At 36.4% G+C, this 19,796-nt stretch overlaps 1 protein-coding gene across 3 annotated transcripts in view; it reads right to left on the reverse strand.

Moving 5' to 3' along the window:
* The window catches only part of c12.2 (von Willebrand factor A domain-containing protein c12.2), a 1,756,568-nt gene that overhangs the window by 1,552,461 nt on the left and 184,311 nt on the right, over window positions 1-19,796 (reverse strand). Inside the window, exon 2 of one of the 3 annotated variants that reach the window (XM_081733807.1) lies at window positions 18,353-18,513. The exons of the other annotated variants lie outside the window; for them this stretch is intronic. The gene's annotated coding sequence lies outside the window, so the exon portion shown is untranslated. The remainder of the gene's footprint in view (window positions 1-18,352; window positions 18,514-19,796) is intronic. 3 annotated transcript variants of the gene reach the window in all.

Consider the following 19,796-nt stretch of genomic DNA (forward strand, 5'->3'; position numbering starts at 1 on the left):
GTGAATCAACAGCAATAGTCATTATATAGCTCTAGCCAACAATAAAATCTGTACATGGAAATGGACCTTTTCATTTGACTGCACCTTATAGTAATCACTCACATACAGTAAGTCATCAATAACACCGGCCTGCAAAATAAAACCTTTTTTTCTGCGGGAAAAGCTTGAAGAGGTGATTTAACCTAATATAGGTGCCATGATTTCAAATATCGAAACCGTTTTTCCTATCCCATACTTTTTCTTTTCTTTTTTTCTTTTCTTTTTCTGTTTTGCTATGTGCAATCGAAATTTTTTATAATAATGTAATTTCAATAGAAAACACCATAATAGAGAATATGTGTAATTTGAATGAGACATGATCAAATTTCAACGAATATACAAAACACTACTTTATGTAACCGAAAGCAGGGACTACTTCTATACAAACTCTTATCGTACTGCTTCACAATTCCCAATTTTATATGTAACAGGGGCAATAACATATTTTGGGAATCAATGAATGGACGATTAAAACGTTTTTTTTTTTTTTTTTTTTTTTTTGCTCCTGGCACGAACAGCTTCCTCATGGGCCACTCAGAAACTAACCATTGTCTATCCTTGTCCCAAGAGTCCCACTCACACAGAAAACACGGGAACTTTATATAACCTGCTTGCTGTCCCAATATGATACCGCACACTTTTAAATCACAGCACAGTAACCATATGTGTTCATTCTATTTCAGTTTCTGCAAAACCATACATAAATTGTGATAGTTTTCACGAAGACATATTGAATGGGCGACTGGCACTGAAGCAATTTTATTCCCATTGTGCAGAACGCCTCTGACACGGGAGGGTCCCACAAGTTGTCGATAAAATCTGATTGCCACATAGCACATCTGATAGAGCATTATGAGAAATGAACCTGAGGAAAATTTAAAGGGCTATGAACCAGAAGGATAGGAGCTACTGAGCTTCAAAATTTGAATATCCAAAAAACTATATCATGGAATCAGTGCGCGAATTAGATTATTTATATTTGGGGGGGGGATAAAATTAAGCCAACTGGAACGTAGCGTCTAAAGTTGCAATAATTCAAAATGAGACAAACATGCCTACACGTACATATGTAATATAACATGACATGTGTAATAAATAAAAGATTTATTAATTCCAAAATCTACCGACAATAACTATATATATATATATATATATATATATATATATATATATATATATATATATATATATATTGTCTGACATTCGTACACAATACCTAACCTTTCTGAAGCTGTTTATATGTTGTACTCACTCGTATGCCCGTAGCTCTATAAGGTTTATTTCCTTAATACATCGGCCCATTTACTTCCCTAGCCGTTTGCATCCACGCAACGAAAAATTTGAGTTTTATATTAAATTTTTTTAGGTATACGTCCCACAGTTATTCCGCATAGGCTAAAGGAGACAGTGGTAATGAGCAATGAATGAAATGATGGAATGAATAGTGGGAGGAAACGTGAAATCCACGCACACAGTGTTTGTCCACCACAAAGTTCACTTGGCGCGAGCAGGGTTTGTAGTTTGCGGTAATCGGAATAGCATATATATTTTTATTTATTTTTTTTATTTTTTATTTTATTTTATTATTATTATTTTTTGCCTTGCTTTGCTGTACGCAAAATTTGTGGAAATATGGATCTGAATGTGGCTCTAGAATTAGCTAGTCACTGAATTCTTTAAACAAAGAAAAAATTAGTACAGACATATCACTTTGATGTGCCTGAATAAGATGATTGTAATATATGGGCACATTCTACATAGATGTCCTTAAAATTTGTGTATCGCAATGCAAAAAATGTGGATAGCTATTATATTACTATGCCAATTACCACAAATTAAATGCAACTTTTGAGTTGCGTAGACGCAAACTAGGGAATGAGGACCATGCGCTACCAAAGAATACACTGGAAAATGAAATGTAACAAAAATTGAACAAGATGATAATTGATACAAATGTAGAGGTTGAATATGATTTCTCCGATCTCCGCCAAGCTGTTTTTGGTTAAACGCTAAGAGTATTTATAAATCCATATGCGACTAATGTGCAATTAATACATTCAAATTCATGAACGACGACGAACTGAATTGTATGAGGATACGGTTGCAAGTAACAACTGTAGTCATAATAATCCCATGCTGTAAACATCGCCAACACCTAGTGGCCCAATTGCCGGTAAATGTCAATCGTTGATATAGCGACGCGTCGAAGTATTGTCGCTAGTGTGCCACTGGCAGCAGGGTTCCGTCGAGTCGAAATAGATATCTAGAGTCGGATTATTGAAGATACCAACGCGTAGCAACGAGGACTTCATTTTGGTCCGCTCTCCTTCGATTCATTGCGGAGAATCGCTAAGGGACCAACACGAACTATCGCCAGTCATGTGCATGCGGTTATTATTATCCGGTATATTATTGTTTCCTAATGAATTGTTCCTAAAGTGAGCTCCAAGGGTCAAGAGTAACCTTTGCCACAACATCATGAAGTGAAAAATCTTGATGAGTGCAACTGTAGCCGATCATTGGAAAGTGAATATGGGAGAACTATGAAATAAAGTAAATAGACGCGTGTTATTTTATTATAAAATTAACATGGCGAACGCATTTTATCTGATAGCAAACGGTTATCGTCGAATATACACGGTTAAAGAAGCACTCTGATTGACCAAATAAAAAAAGACCTCAACGATTTATCCCTCTACAAGCGAGGTTTTCTTAATCGCCTCCGTGGCGAAGTTGGAAGAATACGTTCCTAGTAATTGTAAGTTTGGTGGTTCGCGCACACTTCGGGGTCCTTTTTTCGAGTGTTTTTTTTTAGACTGACCTTAATGTAAACAAATCACGTATATATGCGATTTAACAGATTTTGGGGTAGTAATTTTGTGGTTCATTGGCATTTCGTCGCATCTCTGCCACTGGTGGTATAATTTTCAACATGGAAGTTGAACTACCGCGGATCGTCGCTGTGGGGTCACCAATTTTTGGCGAAATGTCGCTAGTTGCCCATCGGTGCTCCACCGACACTTACAGCATGGGGAATATAGTTCAACTGAACAACAATGAACATAGTGGGGAAATTAGAAATGACCAAAACTGAATAGTATATATTGCTCATTTCGAAATTGAGCTCGAAAATTAAACTTCCAAGGAATGACAAAAATTAGTGAAATTTGGCATTATACTAAGTATAGTTTTGGGGCGAAAGCGAGCATCCCCGGTATGAATACTTTAGTTGATTTCTTTTGGGGGAAATAAAATGTGACTGAGGGGAAAAACCCCCTCATTCCGCGGTAATTCGCACCCTGCATGAAATTATGTACGTTTAAAGTAAATATCTTCAAAACCGTTACAGCAATCAAAACAAAAGTTACTCAATATAATTAGAAAAAATGCCCTATCGAAAACCATAAACAGTGTTGCCATAGGTGAAGCCGTTTTGCCAACTGAGCATAAAAATATTTTGTTTGAAAAAGCACCATATACAAGTGTGCACAGATTTAAAATGCACTTTTATCACTAAACATAACAGTGAAGTGTAGTAGTACAGTGTTGTACAAAATTAGAGCTAAGAGTGCTGAAAATGAACAATGGAGAAGTCTGATATGTGGCAAAAGATGATAATAAAGGAATCTGGGTCTCATACTATGAATTTAGTTAAAATGCGTAACACAGATAGTATAATATAGCAAACTGTCATCTGTGTCACAAAATATTGATGCAATTGAAAAACAAAATTGAGTGATGCCATTTTTACGGCCTGTGTCAGCTTTGAATCTATATAGGAGTGTAAAGTGGGATCCGAATCAATATGGAACAGAAAGATTACAATGAAGTGTAAGGTGAAAAGTATCATGTCGTCAGAAGTTCCTTTACATCGCCGTGACGGGTATGTGACCGCGCAGTACTCTAAGGAAGGGGTGGTTGCATAAGAAATTGTGATTAATTATGAAGAGTTTTTATTTTGACTAGGGAAATAACGTAGGTATAGGGAGTAAAGGCATAGATTAGAAGCATCAGCGCACTGTCACCTCTGAAAAGATTCGTATTTTTAGTTTTACAATTTACTGTCTTATATATGAAGTTAATAACTGCTAACAACTGCTACTAGCGCCTTTCACTCTTCACTTTACTATGATATGTTTGCAGGGCACTTTTCAAAGTCCTAAACGTGTGCGTGGATTATTTCATTCCCCTCACTGTAATTATTTGATAATAGAAACTGATTACGCTGAACGTGAATATGTGTCTCTGTCGTAAAGCAAGGACCGTAATAAATGTAATTAAGGTTTTTATTATTATATAAAACACAGAAGTATTTATTCCATATATAGAACAATATAATACAGTAACTAAGAAACATCATAATCACTAACGCCCGCAGGATTTTTTCCAACTGGGGGGGGGGGGCAAAAAACCGATATAGAGTTTTTCGTTTTATTGCCCTGTATATGTTAAGTTAAAATTCATAACATTAATATTGATAGCGTATATCGTCTTTCGCCGCTGTAGCCCATTAGTCAGAACATTCATCTCCAAATATGATGTCGAGAGAATAGAAAGAAAGAGATATGAACAAAGGCGTAATTAATTTTACTCCGCCCTGGATCGATCAATCATTGATTTACTCATACTCCCCAGGCCTTCTGCCCCAGATATTTCAGCCGCTGCCTTACATATATGGTTCCATGTCAGAAGGGCAGACAAAAGAACAAACAGAAAGGCCCGAGTCAAAACCGCCCGCGACAAAAGGGTCCCGCTACAAAAGGCCAGAAAAACTGGCCCCGCGTCAGAAATACCCGGGTGAAAAGGTCTCCGCAACAAAAGGGCCTGCATCTAAAGGGCCCGAATCAAAACGCCCCTCATAAAAAGGGTCACACAGCAAAAGGGCCCGAGTCAAAAAGGGTCGAATCAAAACGACCCACATCAAAAGAGCGGGGTCAAAAGGGTCCCAAGACAAAAGGGCCCTAGTAAACAGGGACCAGCCACAAGCCCGGGTTAAAAGAGAGCCATGCTACAAAAGGGCCCGAGTCAAAACGGCTCCGCGTCAAAAGTTTCCGGGTCAGAAAGTCTCCGCAACAAAGGGTCCTGAGTCAAAAAGTCCCGAATCAAAACGCCCCTCATAAAAAGAGCTCAGGCTAAAAGGGTCCCACAACAAAAGGACCCGAGTCAAAAGGTCCTGTCTTAAACGGGCCCGGGTCAAAAAAGAGCATCGCTAGAAAAGGTCCCGAGTCAAAGGGCCCCGCATCAAAAGGTCTCCGCAAGAAAGGGTCCGAGTCATAACACCTTTAATCAAGAGAACCCGGGTCAAAAGGGTCGCACGAAAAAAGGGCTCGAGTCACAAGAGGCCTGAGTCAAACGGACCCGGGTTAAAAGTGGCCCCGCTACAAACGATCCAGTGTCAAAAGTGCCCGTATCAAAAGGTCTCCGCAACAAAAGGGCCCGAGACAAAAAGGGGCTCTTCATCAGAAGAGCCTGGATCAAAATAATCCGGCGACAAATGGGCCTTGTGTCAAAAGGGCCCTGGTCAAAGGTCTCTGAAACAAAAGGGCAGAAGTCAAAAGTGGCCCCGCTAAAAAGGGCACGAGTCAAAACGGACCCGCGACAAAAGGGCTCGGGTTAAAAGTCTCAGCAACAAAAGGGCAGGAGTCAAAAGTGCCCGAATCAAAACGACCATCAAGAAAGCCGGGTCAAAAGAGTCTCACGACAAAAGGGTAGGTTATATTTTTTAATTGATTTGGAGTTTAGCGCCCTGGTCAAAACTGGGTACATGAGACATGTTTCTACAACTTAACTTGGGATCCGAACCATATAAACTTCAACCGAGAATCGAACCCGGGTCTCTCGTGCGAAGGTGCACATCCTAACCATTTTATTTTATATGTTCTCTGCTAACATCGCTAAATTTCAAACCAATCTCCACTTCAAAATATCTTGTATAAATTTAATTTATTTCGCTGTTATCAGTAGCCTACATGAGGCCTACAAACTACTTTTTCTCTCCAGCAAGATGATGTAGCAGTTAAAATTCCAGCTAAGTGATAAGGATAGCCATACAGTGGATGATTTTATTTATTTATACATATTTTTGGACATTACTAGCACCTATGGCCTTTAGCCCGTCACATATGAGGACTGACAGAGCATAGACTTCCGGGAAGGGGGAAAGAAGAAAGGAATGGGAAGGGAAGGAAGTGGCCTGGAATATGTATGTTAGATATCATCCCGGCATTTGCCTGGTAAGAATGAGATAAACCGAAGTCTCACTCAGAATGGCTGGCCTGAAGAAGCCGTTACACTTTTTCGACCGAGTGTCCCATCGAACACACAGTGGATGAAATATTATATCTTCTTTCGCAACACTTTCAATTAACAGTTTTTTTGTAGCGTTTTATGAGATCTGATTCTTGATTATTTAATGGAAGATGAAGACATCTGGGACATTCTCCATCTGAAATATTGCAAAACAATATTTATCGTTTATTGTGTGGGCAGCATATATTCAACTACAGGATCTTTCTTATCCCGTTTTTTTCTTTTTTCTTTCTTTTTTTACTACTTCCATCTAGACTTAATCTCACTTATCAAGAATTTGTGGTCCAAACTCCCCTTCACAAACGGAAATAATGAAACTTGTTGAATTAAACGCTTGAAACAGTTTTGCTGAAACTTTCACAAGCAGCAATTACGCAATAGATTATTAGGATATTTAACCTATACACATAATGATGCGCACGTGTCGAGACAAGTATCGAATCTCGACTAGAATTCGAGTGGAGACTCGAAGCGAGACACTGTAAAACTCGAGCCGAGTCGAGACTGCTCGTAAAAACCTCGATTCGACTCGAATGTCTCGAAACTTTCTATAATTTTTAGTATTATTTTGAAGAAAGTATTCACTCAGAAACAGCCTTGAAACCAATTCCAGCATTTATTACTTTAGAAAGGTACAGAACGAATAAACTTAATAGATAATCTTTCGAGATCAAGATTTAATTTTCAGCTCAATTCAGTTAATTAAAATGTTAATACCATGACATTGGCATCTACCACTGAAATGAACACGTGACCATCGCCACTGGACCTTGGCGCAATGGCAGAGCGTAGCATTGTCTGATGATTCCCGATACCTTCTTCATCATGACGATGGGAGGGTGTGAATCCGTCGTGTGCCAAGGCAATAGCTCCTTGACACCTGTACTGCGTGACGGAGACAAGCTGGTGGCGGCTTAATTATGACCTGGAGAACATTCACGTGAGCATCCATGTGTCTAGTGGAGCTTGAGCAAGGCATCATGATGGCCGAGGCGTATCGCACTCTGCTTGCAGACTACGTAAACTCCTTCATGACGATCAGGTTTCCCAACAGTCTTCTGCCTTTATTTACACGTTGGTCGAGGTAGATATTATGGTTCTTACGTTTACCTTCACACCTGAAGAGTAGGAGTTGCCATTTTACTTTTGGCTGTTTTTGAATAGATAATGCAGCATGTCACAAGGCCAAGAGTGTGATGGAGTGGTTCGAGGAACACAGGGGCGAGTTCCAAGTGATGTACTGTCCCCCAACTCGCCGGATCTGAACCCAATTGAACACATCTGGGATGTGATTGAACGTGATGTCAGAGCACATCACCCCCTCCCCGGAATTTGCACGAATTAGGTGAACTATATATCCATATGTGGTGCCAATTCTCTCCAGCGACCTACCAACGATCATTGTGCCATGCCAAGACGCGTCGCCGTTGTTATCCGTTCCAAAGGTGAATACACTGACAATTAGGTAGGTACTCATAATGTCCTGGCTGATGTGTGCGTATATTTTAACTCGTGCATTTCGTCTCGACTCGAATTTCAAGACGTCTCGTTTCGAATTCGAGTCAAGACAAACTGTCGAGTCGAGACATGAGTGAAGACAGAAATATATTTTCGAGTCGAGACAACGTTTTCTCGAGACGAGTTTAGACAGGCCTAAATCGACTCGACTCGACATGTGCGCATCCTTATATACACGATTACGATAATAGAGATGCTACAACTATGATCTTTTAATTGAAATGTATGACGAGTAACCAAAGCGCCATATTGAACTCCTATATATGCTATTTATCTTTGTGTGTGTGTGCTATTGTGTGCAGAAAGTAGTATTGGCGAGGAAGCGAGACAACGCAACCTCATGCAGTAGAAATATGTAAACCTTTTTGAATGCGAAGCTGAATGTTGTCGATACTTCAAGAGACGAGAAAGACCGAAATCTCATTCATGTGAACAACACTAGAAAAATCCCGAAGTTTACGTCGTGACCGAGGGGAATTCTCTCCTAACTATATACTTAGCGTACTCATCTTCGGCACGATAGATCTGGGATCGATTCCTGGGTGAAGCTTATCTGGCTTGTATTCCATGTTAAGATGTAGGTCCACGTCTTAAATAGCCTCGGCGCTGAACAAGAGAATAAACTCCAAATCAACCCACTAACAATCCAGTTGAAGTCAGACTTGGGAGCACCTTTTCCTGTCATAATTGGGATATAGTGGCTCAATGATATAGCACCTTTCCCTGTCATAATTGGGATATAGTGGCTCAATGATAGAGTTCTCACCTCTGATTTTAGTCATAGATTAGATTCCAGTCTATGCCAAGAAGTTTGTGTTGAACAGTATCGTGTCCGTTGGTTTCTAAAGGTTATTTTTTCCTTCCAACTCATTCATCAGTTTCTTTCATTATTTTCTTCACCCTTCGTCCGATTCCTTTAGCCTTCAAGACATAACCGTGCGATGTTAAAAATTTTCGTTTCATTTCATAGTATTAGAACAATAATTGAGTCTTGAATTTCCAAAATTAATCTTCACTATTCACACCTAATTACTTGTGACTAGATCATGAGTATTTAGATATTTAAATTAATTATAATAAGTACCCTGACACTTGTAAACCACTGTGTAGAAATTATTTTTCTTGTTCTCGTCAAAAAGAAATTCAAGTATTTTCTTTTGTCTGAAAGCACTAAGCTTAGTCTCGAAAAGAAGATTGCTTTTCAGCAGACACAAGATTTGTTTGACAGGAGTCGCTTGCTCACAGACCTCACGTGAAAGCAGCAAGTCTCTCGGAGAAGTTAACTCACGTGAACAGGGTTAGAAATATTTTCCCGTTTTAAACGGCTGACTTTCGCGATAGTAGTGCCAGTAGTAGAAGAAGTAGGAGGAGGAAAAGGAAGAGGAGGGGGAGGAAAAGTGTTATGAACGATTAAAAAATTAAAAAGCTTTCTTAGGACAGGGTTTGAACCCACGCCAAAAGCGAGCGATTTTCGTTACCAGCCTAAAGCGCTAGGGTGAACAGCCACGAGGACCGACAGCAACAAACGTCTGATTTCTGTTATATACAAAGGTATAGGCTACGTGGCAAGATACGGATAACGCCAACCAATCAGAACCATGTAGTGTTGTAAAAAAGCGGTTTTTTTCTGTGAAGTTTTTTTAAATAAAAAACATCGTTCTTTTTCATGTTTTTTTCAAATGTCTGTTTTTTTCTGGCAACTATTATTTATTGATTTACGTTGCAGATTGTTGAAATAATCAACAGAACTTGAGTCAAAGCCCTCGTAACTGACAAATCCTTTGTTTCTTTGTACCTATATACTAGCAAAATTGTGTGATTATTCCTTTCGGCCCAAGGTCATTTTTGGCGTTTTCCTACATTTCCAGTTAGTGACATATTGCTCAGAAATAATACATTCCATTGATATGGTTAAGGCCTTGTTTTTTTAGAAAAATGATGCGACTATTTTTTGGCGTTAGTTGCATTGCAGTGTTGCCAATGGGTGGGAAATTATTGAGGGCAATGTAGGGGTGAAAATTTACAAAATGCCTAACCGAATTTCAAAATTTTTTGTATGTAGTACCACCCCTGCTATATGGGTTCAAATCACCTAAAAGAATCTTGGGTGTGTTGACAAGGTACAGTGAAATCCTGAAGTCGCTTGTTTCCATCCAAACAGGGAAAGAAAAAATTCTGTCATACACATGAAATTTTGACACTTTTTACGCTTCACAAGCAAAAATCAAATATGCCGGGGCTACAGCTTCTCTAATTATCCTATTGACACTTTTTATGGGGCGTTCTGTAGGCCAAAGAGGAAGCTTTCAGGTAGCGGTACGTTTGTTTCAATGTAGCCAGTAAGAGAGTAATAATAGAGGGGGAAAGGGAAATTTTCCGAATTTTTCGCCTAAAAGCGGGAATTGTTTCGGCTGGAAACACTGCCATAAGACAGACGAAAACTATCTGAAAATAAACCTTAGTACTCCAAGAATATATCCTACAAGTATCATGGCGATATATAACAAAGTAAGCATGAAATTAAAAAAAGATCTCATTCTACCTCAGAAATTTACCATTTTCTTACCATTTATAGAACATGGTTTATTATAAACCTCAACTGTACTTTCTCTAATTATTCTAATGAAACTTTGTATGGTGCGCTGTGTAGGCTAAGGATGAGGCTGTTAGACTCTCTTACGTTTGTTCGAATGTAGCCAACAAAAAGGAAATAATAGAAATAAAAAAAAAGAATTTCCAAAATTTTCCCCTAAAATCTGGAATTAAAATTTTCTATAGCTGGCAACACTACTATCAGACACACACAAACTATCTTAAAATGAGCTTTGGTATCCCTCTAATATATCCTACAAGTATTGTGACGATGTCTAATAAAGTAAGCATGTCAATAAAAAATATCTCATTCTACCTTTAAAGAAATCACAGTTATCTTCCCAATTAGAGAACAAGGTCTACTGTAAACCTCAACTGTACTTCCCCTAATTATCCTATTGAAACTTTCTATAGTGCGTTGTGTAGAGGAAAGACGAGACTTCCAGATACTGGTGCGTTTGGTCCGATATAGCCATCAAGAGGGAAATAATAGAGACAAAACAGATATTTATTCCAAAATTTCCCCCTAAAATCTCGAATTAAAATTTTCTGTAGCTGGTAACACTGCTACCAGACAGACGTAAACTATCTTAAATTAAACATTGGTACACCACTAATATATCCTACAAGTATTATGACGATATTTAACGAACAAAACTTCTAATTACCAAAAATATATTACGGTAAACAGAAAAGTACGGAAAAACTAGAAAAATCAAGGGTTAGAACCTAAATACGAATTTTTCGTGCGTTCCCTAATTACCCCATTGTAACGATCTGAACTTGCTTTTGTTAAGTAAGGACAAATGTTCGATTGGCGTAAGTTGACTTGCACTCGGACGTATAGATACGGATTTATAAACAAAAATTTCTAATTTTTTGCCCAAATTTAGGAAAATTTTAATTTCCTTAATTGGCAACACTGCGCGCAGGCCGGTCTAATTGATGTCAACAGTTAGGTATCCATCCGAGGTATCTATCTGGCAAGTCTTAAGGAGGTCTTTCTACAACGAAGGAAGCTACAGGGAAAATAGTAGTAAAAGAAATTCGAAATCAGAAAATACTCGAATTTTTGACGGGTGAAATTTGAGAAGGAAATTCGACACCAGAAGAAAACAAATTAATATGATAAACTATAGTCCAACCATATTTTGCAAGAATAATATCCCGATATCTTAATTAGTGTCCACACAGGAGTGGATTAAACAAATGACACACCCGTGTGTGCCACGTTAGCCACCTGGGCCACCGAGTATACATTTGATTACATTTTTTTGACTACTAACTCGTGTTGTTGTTGTAGTTATAGTCTCGACTAATAATAATATCGTTGTTGTAAACAACTTTATAAGGAAAATTTTCTCTCCTTTTTATATCTTAGTTCCAACACTGTTGGTGAGAAATGCAGGGTGTTTCAAAATGAATTTTGGGGTTTTAAGTCTTCGTAGTACTTATTACATTTTACGTACAATTATAAGCAATGCATCAAGTAAAAGAGTACCGCAAACAGTCTTTGCTACAAGTGTTCAATGTGAGATTCATTCGTCACACGGCACACATCTAGTCGATAGGCGAAAAAGGCCCATAAACTTTCCGCCAGATGGCACAAAACACATTCAATTTAGGGGAGTCTCGTTTCAAGTGTACCATCTCCTGAGGATTTGCTGACGGCCAGATGCAAACATTATGAGTGCTCACATTAGCTCTTAGGTGAAATGTCGATTTATCACTGAAGACGACACGATCCAGAAAATCTTCATTGTTATGCAGCAATATTTCACTTGCGAAATTGGCACGTAAACCGTAGTCTGTAGGCTTTAGACCTGTAGCAACTGCAAACGATAAGGACGTAGTTGCAAGCATCTCCTTAATATTCTTCACACAGACCGTTGCACTGTACAGATACAGTCTTTATTAAAACAAAAAACTTTCTGCTCTCTAATCTCCATCTTTGCTGCTTGCTCTTTCTAACGGCAGACAGAAGAAACAATGCATGTACAGCGGCGGACACTTCTAAATGGTACAGCCATATGGAGATTTACGGCTAAGGTGTACCATTTAGAAGTGTCGCCCGCTGTACATGCGTGCGTACAAAACTTTGAGTTGCTCTTTCATTTGATATAATATTTATAATTGTAAGTTAATTGTAATAGATACTACAAAGTTTCAAAACCCTAATATTAATTTGAAACATCCTGCATTACTTCAAATTGTGTCATCCTATATTCATGTCTTTTATATACATATCATCAGGGCCGGCCCTAGGCAATTTGTCGCCCCGTGCAATGGCATAATTTTCCGCCTCCCCCTTTCTCCAGAAAGAACAAATCTTAAAAGTCATGATTTTAAGTATGCTACTCCAGCATGAACAACAAAGGTGAGGGTAAGTGGTTGCACTCAGAAAGGCTTAAATATTTACTAAAAATGCAATCCCATTGTGTCTGTTTTTTTTTAATATTAATCTATTATGTTAGTGAAAGATAAAGCAAACACACCTGCAGAGGAAAGATGATAATCCTTTTTATAGAATTCACTATCGAGCTTCAATCTCAATGTATCAGTTTGCAATTCCAGTGCAACTAGATCTTTTATCTTTATTTCTTGATTTCTCTTCTATATCTGTTAACATTTTTTAAAAAAAAACTTGTTTCTATCTTCAATGATAAGGAACTTGTTTCTGACAAAAAAAGACTAGTTGTCATATCAAAACTGTGATAACCTACTAAATGGAACAGATATTCACTACTATTCGAGAATTGAATTCTTGCATTTGGCAACAATCAAGCAATTTATGCTCGGATTTATTCGACCATTTGCTTTAGCATTGTCGATGTGGCCATTGTGACTAATGCAACCTAAACATAATTTATGAATGTAGTATTCAAATAGAAGGTCAGCTTAGTAAATGTAACTACCATCATCATGAAGTCTGTTTCCAACAAGAAATATTTAATTAAATAATATACTTATGACAGATTTTGCCGGACGATCCAAACTTGCCGCTCCACGCAAATGCACGTGTTGCATATATGGTAGAGCCGGCTCTGCATATCACATATATCTAGTCGAAAAATTATTTTTATATGACATTTAGAAAAATACTATTAGGCAAATTAGTATTAGTTTTTACCTTTAGACAAGTTATTTGAATTTTATAATTACAGTGATACTTTTTTTCCCTAAATAGGTAAATTTTTCTGATTTTTTAGGGATTTTTAGTGAATTTTTGCAGTATTGCAGCGAAAAGTAACTAGATTTTCGATAATTTTTGCATGTAATGTAATTATTTTTCCCTTTTATGACTTATTTTAAGTACACTTCAATTAGTTTTTTAATTAATAGTTTGCAATTATCCTGGATTGATAATCCTTTATCTTATCACGTATGTGTGACCTTTCCGCTGGCAACCTTACTGTCTGGTTGTGCGGCACGCTTTGTATATCTTATCACGTACGATTGACCTTTCCGCTGGCGCCCTTACTGTTTGGTTGTGCCACGCGCTTTGTATATTTTATCACGTATGTGTGACCTTTCCGCTGTTACCCTTACTGTTAGAATCTCTCGCGACTTCCCTTTATACTTTTTCACAGCTCGGTTTGTATATCTTATTACGTATGTGTGACCTTTCCGCTGGCGCCCTTACTGTCGGGTTATGCTCGTTGACTTTCCTTTATACTTTTACCGCCTGCTTTGTATATTGTTACCCGCTAGTCGCGCAGCAGCGGACGCTAATGGTATTTTCCTTTATAGATACCGGCACACTTTGTATGTTTATCCAATACTTTAACTTAAGTAAGAAGACAAAGTCCACTTACCTTTGATGACACGCCCGCTATTTCGCTGTGTATTTCCTGGTTGTTGCCGCTGGTTTATTGATGTTGTCAATCTTCTTTATGACGTAGAAGAACTTGTTGCGCGAACCGAAAGCAAACAAATATTGCGATACCGCAGTTGTAATTTCCGGTTTTAGGGTATACTTATAACCTCGGTTGACTATTTGATTCAGGTTATTATTGAATTTAATAAAATAATAATTAATTAGGTGAATATATAAATTTGATATTGTAATTTTATGAAAAATCTAATTATTGTGCACTTATGTATTGAAGAAATTTTTAAAAAGTATGAAAACTATACATTATTGCAATATGTAGCCGGATATTTCTATGATACGTGTCAGACATATGGATATTATCTGAAACTAATTATGTTTACAAGCTCGCGTTGCATGCTGGTAAATGTTTACCACTCTTTTCCGAAACTTTGGTTTATTTGATATTGATTGCGCGCACCATTTGATTGAAGGATATTTCCTCATCCTTACATGCTTGAACTATGTTCTTTATACACAACACTTTTTATTGTTAATACAGTTTGAATTGGAATTCCCATTTATTATTATTATTATTATTAGAATTATGAAAATAAGTATTATCTTACGTAAATAGAATTGGAACTTGGGCTCTTTGAATTACTACTCCGTTATGTCAGGATATATATGACAGGAAGAGAGTTAGTTTTTGTATGTTGCAGGAAATTATTATAAGCATGTGATTGCGTTTTTAGTATATGAAATTGGATATAGAAATAACAGTTCATAACATGTAGATGCGATCGTTTTTACTGCATGCCCCTATTATTTAAATGTGAAATTGCACGTTACAATTATTTGATATGTACAATACAGTCTTGCAATGCAAGTCTTGCAATGTGTGTGCAACTGCAAATTCATTTTTGAATACTGTTTCCAATTTTTATTTCGATTCTACATTTTTTCAGTTTCACTTTTAATTTTCTTTCTGCATTTTAATTTTCAGTTTTACTTTTTTTTGTTTTTCAAGTTGCAGTTTTGATTTTAGTTCTACACTTATTCATTTTCAGTTTTGCATTTTTTTTTGTTTTTCAGGTTGCACTTTTAGTTTTAGTTCTGCACTTTTTTATTTTCAGTTTTACATTTTTTTGTTTGTTTTAAATTTGTATAATATTGATTACTCTTGATTTAATATTGTAATGTATATAACTTTTATGAAACTAAACATTTCAGTCTGACAATCATGCAATTAAAATTTCGAATATGGTGATATTTGTCAATTGCTACGATGTTTCATATTTAATGTTGATACATAATGATTCTGTAGTAATCAAATATTAATCCACAAGAATTCATAAACCATATCTTATTTTAGAAGATAAATTAGCAATTATCATGTGTGCTTGTCATATTTCAAATAATATAATTATTGCTACTAGATACGATATGCTGTATCTATTGCATATGAATAACACTAATATACCAATCAGATATTGTTCTGTGGTATTATAAATCAAATATTTCTTATCAGAACCTAAAACACATTAACATGTCAATTAAATTTTCCATATTTCATAACATTTCAATGTTTATTGATAATTATAATATGGTGCATTTATCGATAATAAAAATTCTCTATCATATCTTTCTTGTCAACTCCTAAGTATAAAGTGCCAAAATGTATCAATGTACCAATCGTAACCTTACTAGCTAGCAATAATTAGCGTAAACTTTCTGGTTGCTTCACTAAGGTGGAAGAAATGTAGGATGCAGTCACAAACCATATTTGGTCGTACCAGAAGCTCGTCTCAAAGCTCTGTTACGTCTGTGGCTTCCAGCTCTTCAATCATGCAAACTTATTCTAACTACTTGCAATTCTCACCAGCTGCAAAGAAAGCATACACACTACACCAGATAGAGTGGACAACACTATGAACATGGAAGCAAATTCTAGTACGGCTCCAACTTTACCTCAAACTTTATCTCAATCAATTTACTCGTTTCTGTTGACCAGTTTCGATTCACGTTTCTCGACTAAAAAACAAGTTGCTCTACAGCTGCATAAGTACCTTCCTCGTGCGTCACTCAAAGAAATAGTCAAGACTAGGAACGGCTTTATTTTCAAAACAGAAAATGCAAACTTGGTCAGCAGTATAAGAAACAACGTATCTATAGATACCTTCAACAAAAATGTTAAACTTACTAACCACAAGCATCTCAACCAAAGCAAATACCACCACCTCGCCGTTCTCCTCTCCTTTCCGTAATGATTCACGGTATTAATCCTTATACCAATGAAGAGATTCAGGAGGAACTTACCTACGAAGGACACACACTCCTGAAGGTTATACGAATTAGAAATGTTACATGTCCCACGTACATTGTTCAAGTGCTAACACCTTCTCAAACCACCAATGATTCTCTTCTAACTAGTGGGGCATACATTTATAACAGAAGACATAATTAAACCTTTATGATTACCAACACGCCCTAACACTTTGATGTGAGAAAATGCGAAACATATAATCAACACTCTACCGCAATATGCTCAAGTACTTCTGTCTGCAGCTATTGTTCTGGTGATCACTCCAGTCGATCATATCCCAATCTACAACCCTCAAATTGTTACACTTGCCATAAACATCATCCAACATATAGTTACAAGTGTAAGGGCAAATCTTACCCTACCAAAGTTCACCCGGAGTAGGTGGCACCACTACGTATATATAACTATTCTGCAAACGTTCCACAATCAGTGGACTCTTCTATAACAGTGTGCAATATGGTTGCCTTTCTAATGTTTACTTTTCGAAATATTCAACCAATTCATCGTTCATATGTCTTAAAACAAATCACCCATGCAGCACAAGAAATACTCCATGTTACATTTCATACTACTTATTCTGGCCAAAATATCTATTTTCATACAGCACGTTTGGAAACTACTGTCTAACCTACTAATCATGGATATATTCTTTATATTTCTCAATATTAGATCCATTCGTCAGAATAAAGCTTTATTCAAAGCGCAGTTAGTGGAAGAAAGAGCTGCAATGTTTATCCTTAACAAAACCTTTCTCAGTCCCTCCATCACTTGTCATTTTTCTGGATATACATTAATTCGTCAGGATAACACCTTCCTAGGAGGCACACAAATAGAGGAACAGCCGTGGAATTTTCTCCACGTATTCCCTCATGTCACCATTTATGTAGGCTGCCAGATCTTCCTGAATATCTCATCATTACTTTATACTTCCGTAATATGGCTATAACTATTGCTACAGTTTATATCAGACCTGTAAAACCGCTACCTTCTGTAATCGTGCAACACATTTCCAATAATTATAAGAAATTCATAATTATGGCCGACTTCAACATGCACATCAAATCTAAAAGAGACAGATCTACCTTTCAAACCTTTGTCACAACTCACATGACTGGTATCATTCATGATCTTTCAAAACCTAATAGGTCTATATCACAAAGCATATCAGATATTGTCATTACTTCTGCTAATCACGTTTCACAAATCCCTATTGATGTTCTCGATCTATTAGGAAGAGACCCTGTTCCGGTCAAATTACAACTTAGTACTCATCATATGACTCAATCTACAGAATTTCGAAGAACTAGCATCCGATTTGACAAATTCAACTGTGAACAATACAAAACATATCTATCGGCAGTAGTAGACCCATTGCAACCTCGTACATCAAAGGACAAACTGTATTATGACACTCATACAAACACACCTGCAATCCAAGAAGTTAGTTCACTTTGCATATCAGTAATTATATCATCGCCTTATCGACCAACATTGCCAGCAAAATATCTCCCACTTATCACTCGCTCTCGACAGTTTTATCGTGACTATCAACGTACAAAAAATCCAGAATCATTCCATCATCACCGACAACTTCAGAGGATGGTCAAGAATTACATCTGTAGTTACAAGCTACGGTGTTGGGTTAAAATCTGTAATACTCTCTGCCGTCACTCATCCTAACAAGTATTGGAAACATTTCAATACTCTTTGCAGAAAACATAGTAAAACACCATATCCACTATTAAATGATGCCTTACCTATATAGACAGACTCTTCCAAAGCTAATACTTTTGCTGATTTCCTTCAAGACTTCACACCATTCAGTCCCACATATTCATATAGACATCTAGCCAATACAATCAATCCATCTCCTTCATTACAGCCTCATATCCTTCATACTCTTCCGCAAAATGAACCTCTAATAATAAACAAATTGGTTGGTACCCTTTTATCATTTTCATTCAAATGTCACAATAGTTAAAACATTTGTCACTATACTGAAGAGATAGGATCAACAAACGTAACATAAAACATATCTTGCATAAATAAAGAAATCATTATAATGAAAACAATTCTATGCAATTTTTAAAGTCAATATAGTCTCAAAACTGTCACCTAAAATGAAAAAAGCGCCTATAATTACTAATAATTAAATTATTCTTTGTATGTGCTGAAACTATGAACATATCCTACAATGTGTTGATCCCCTGATTAATATGTTTATTAAAACATTTATAAATGGTCATAACATTCATCTATTCACAAACATTGCCTTGGGAGGATTTCAAACCTTCAAATCACTTAATACTGTAAATGTCATAATCTATAATACAACTAAATTATAATGTAATTCATCACTAGTGAAAATAGTGTATAATGTAATTCATCACTAGTGAAAATAGTCTATAGTCTTTGTCTGTAATCAATCTGAAATAAAAAATGTTTGATGTCAGTATTAAACAAAAATACATAGAGTCTTCATAAGTAAAATTGGTATTTTCTTATCACTCATATTCTACTGATATATCTCCACATCATAAAGTCAAGTCTCATGGTTTTAGTTTTCTTTCACCAATTACTTGTAAATATTCCTTATGATTCTTTAAACTTCATATATTTGAAGAAAAAAAACTTCTGTTCAATAAGGATACAGTGTTCTTCAGTACAAGAAAATTAGTCCATATTCGTAGAAAGTTATCCTTAATGTTATGCTTACTAATATACAAATATAAAATTCACAGTGTGTTTGTTCAACTCTTCATCATCAACTCGTAAATCAAACCACTACTTATTCAATATATAGGGTATAAATACATAATTCCAATTTAACTGTGTTTATACGATTATATTTATCTTATCAAATTTCTTTAACAAAAGAAATGTCTACAATAACAATATAAACAGCAAAATAAATGAAATATAAAGTTATGTAAAAGAAAATATAATGCATATCCATTAATATTTATTGATTGATTGAATAAATATTCAAAATAATTAGTCTATTAGTATAACAACAAAACGTCCTAGTCTGACATTCAAAAATCTAATAATTTAAATACGAAGTAGTACATGGTAATGACGTATACTGAGCCGTATTTAACGTCAATATACCTTGTTACTATGCAATCATTTTAAAACTATTTATGGTTTAATAAATGAATATTTGTGGTAACACAATTCAATCTAACATTCATGCAATAA

Source organism: Thermobia domestica, chromosome 12 (assembly GCF_964235325.1).
Source record: "Thermobia domestica chromosome 12, izTheDome1.hap1.1, whole genome shotgun sequence".
Classification (NCBI taxonomy): domain Eukaryota; kingdom Metazoa; phylum Arthropoda; class Insecta; order Zygentoma; family Lepismatidae; genus Thermobia; species Thermobia domestica.